The 3,314-nt window shown below is 47.7% G+C and overlaps 1 pseudogene across 1 annotated transcript; it reads right to left on the reverse strand.

The window, feature by feature from the left end:
* Positions 1-928: 928 nt before the first annotated feature.
* On the reverse strand, positions 929-2,573 carry LOC128581436 (microspherule protein 1-like; annotated as a pseudogene). Its single transcript, XR_008378835.1, has one exon. The product of XR_008378835.1 is annotated as a microspherule protein 1-like (transcript).
* Between the last annotated feature and the right edge of the window lie 741 nt (positions 2,574-3,314).

Raw genomic sequence — 3,314 nt, forward strand, 5'->3', positions numbered from 1 at the left:
ACAGGCGCCGCCTGAAACTAACATCTTACAACCACCTAATCTTCCATAAACCAAACAAGAACATACCTTGGGGGAAAGACTCCCTATTCAATAAATGGTGTTGGGAGAACTGGATGTCTACATGTAAAAGACTGAAACCGCTTTTCATTTTCTTAATGGTGATTTTTGAAGAGCAGAAGTTCTAATTTTGATGAAGTTTAACTTATCAATTTTTAAGTTTATACGAAGAGTTTTCCTATGTTTTTAATTTGAGGTTTTGTAGTCAGCATTTACATTTAAGTCTGTGGTTTATGTTAACCTAATTTTTGTGTATGGTATGAGGTGAGAATCAAGGCTTATTGTTATTTTTTGAATAGCTACCCATTTGATCTAGCACCATTTGTTAAAAGGACCACATTTTCTCCTGTTGAATTATGTTGGCACCGTTGAAAATCAGTTGGCCCTGTATGTAAGGACCTATTTCTCATCCTGTTCTCATTCACTGATGTATATGTCCTTTCTTACACTGTCTTAATTACTGTAGGTTAATGATAATTCCTTTTTTTTTTATTTTTTCAACATGGTGCTTTTTATTTACAAAAGAAAAATAAAGGAAAAGTCTGAAGCTAATCAGCTGGAGATGGGAGTGAAGGTGGAAGGAGAGGGAGTTGTCTGCAGAGAAAGAGGGGGAGGGGCTCTGGCTCTAGGGAAGCCAAGTGTCTCAGCTTCTCCTGGCTTCATGGTGCCAGCCCCACCCTCCCTCCAGGCTCAAATCAGTGGACTAGCAGCTGGGCTTCCTGCTGCTCACCCTGGACAGGTTTTTCTCTCTCTCTCTTTTTTTTTTTTTGTGGTTTTTGGCCGAGGCTGGGTTTGAACCCACCACCTCCAGCATATGGGACTGGCGCCCTATCCCTTTGAGCCACAGGCGCCGCCCCATGGACAGGTTTTTCTAGGAGCCTGAAGTCCCAGTTCAAGGGGGCTGGAATGGCAGAGGAAACCGACCAGAGAGAGCCTAAAGGTCCTGCTACCACTCCTCACTGCGGTGTGATCTTGGCAGCCTCCGCCCGGATGAGGACAATGAGGTCCTGGTTGATGAGGAAGACAAAACGCAGGCGGGCCATCTCCACCACAGAGTTATTGTTAAGACGCCATTTGGAGCCACACAGCACAGGCCGTCCATCGATGTAAATAGGCCTCAGGCCCTCATTGGCAATGAAGAAATCTCCGTTGTTCTTCAGCTTGATGACACCTTGCTTCCAGGAGATCTTCCAGGCTGGACCTTCCAGAGACAGGTCCACATAATCTGGTTATCCTTGGTTGCTCTACCCAGGGTGATCTCGCGAGAGTGCGTCAGGTACCGCACCCTGCGGCGCCGCAGCACTGCCAGGGTCTGGTTGTCGAAGTCTGGAGAGCTGATGCCTGCGATGCTGTCGACTAGCACCTACCACTTACGCAGTTCCTGTTCCAGCTGCCGAATCTCTCGCTTCTGGCGCCGGTCTGCCACTGTCAGCTCATGTTCCAGGACCTCATCTCGCATGTCCTTGAGCTTACTGTCATCAATCGGGTCCTCTGCATCAGAGAAGTTCAACGCTTGGTCCCCCTTGGGCAGTGGCTGCGCTGTCTGGTCCTCCAACAGGTAATACTGCTTTTTGAGCTGCCAGTGAGCCTGCGGAGCCTTGGTAGTACGGGACAGAAGGCATCAGAGTGTCTGTGTAGGAGGTCCTGGAAGGTCTCCAAGGTGGGCTGGCTGGTCGATCCCACTTTACTCAGAAGCTGCTCCTCAGCTTTTCTAAACAGGGCCTTGCTCTGGATGGCTGCAATGGCCTCTGGGTGCAGCTGCCTCGTGGCCTGGCAGGCCAACTTGGAGATGACAGGGTCGTACAGCAGGGCGTACCAGCACTCCTGGACTTCCCAAAGGGTGAAGCGGCAGCTGAATTTCACTCCCAGGTGGACAGATGTCAGGTCATTGGTCTGCAGCACAGCGTTGATGAGTAGGAGGTCATCTGCAGGCTGCCAGCGGCCCAGATCCTTGGTCACCTGAAGTGGCTGTTTACTCTTCTTCACACCCTTGGTGAGTCCAGGGGCTGGGGCTGGGCTGGGTGGCACAGGAATGTTGGGGGTCTTGGATACCTTCTTCTTCTCACTGGAAGAGGGTTGACTCCCTGAACAGCGCCCTGGTTCCACCCCACTGTCACCCTTTGCCCGGGTAGAGGACCTTGCCAGGCTGCTCTCCACGAGTTCATCATCAAACTTCTTCCTCTTGATGAACCTGGAGGAGCTTCTCCTTTTAGGGATGGTGCCCAAGGCCTGGGAGGAGGCTCGCTTCTGCCCTGCCAGCGATTCCTCATTCTCTGAGCGGCTGGCAGTGCCTGATGCCATCAGGGATGAATCTAGTAGTCCCTGAGAATCTTTATCCATCCTCTTACAGTCCCAAAGCCACTGATTTTAGGGCAGTGTAATTGCTAATACACAGGGCTAGGAGGAAGGGTCCCACAGGCTCATCCAAGGATTCTGACCAGGTGAGCTTAGAGGCTGAGAGTCATTCCTAGGCTGCCAGCTCCAACAATTTCTCGACAGGAGCAGCCGCAGGGCCAAAGCCGGCTTCTGTTGGATAATGATAATTCTTTTTTTTTTTTGGTAGAGACAGAGTCTCACTTTATGGCCCTCGGTAGAGTGCTGTGACCTCACACAGCTCACAGCAACCTCCAACTCCTGGGCTTACGCGATTCTCTTGCCTCAGCCTCCCGAGTAGCTGGGACTACAGGCGCCGGCCACAATGCCCGGCTATTTTTTTGTTGCAGTTTGGCCGGGGCCGGGTTTGAACCCGTCACCCTCCGTATATGGGGCCGGCGCCTTACCGACTGAGCCACAGGCGCCGCCCATGATAATTCTTAAATTGAGTAGTGTATGTCCTCCAGATTTCTTCCTTTGTCAAAATTATTTTTGCTTCTCCTAAGTTTTTTGACTTTCCTTATGTGTTTTTGAACAGAATGTCAATTTCTACAAAAATTATGCTAGAATTTTGATTGGAATTGCATTGAATTTATAAGTCAACTTGAGAGTAATGGACATCTTAAGAATATTGAAATTTCTAATTCATGAATAGTATAAGTCTCTCCATTTATTTAAATATTCTTTCATTTCTCTCAGTAATGTTTTATTAAATTTACCAAGATTTTATGTTTTCCATGCTTTTGTGTTACTTTTAGAATTTTACTTTCCAATTTCTTTTTATATATTTCAGAATTTTTTTCATTTTTCATTTTTATTTATTTTGATTTTAAACATTCTTTTCACTAGCTTACTTTGGAACTGGATCCTCCAAATTCATACAG

Source organism: Nycticebus coucang, chromosome 3 (assembly GCF_027406575.1).
Source record: "Nycticebus coucang isolate mNycCou1 chromosome 3, mNycCou1.pri, whole genome shotgun sequence".
Taxonomy (NCBI): domain Eukaryota; kingdom Metazoa; phylum Chordata; class Mammalia; order Primates; family Lorisidae; genus Nycticebus; species Nycticebus coucang.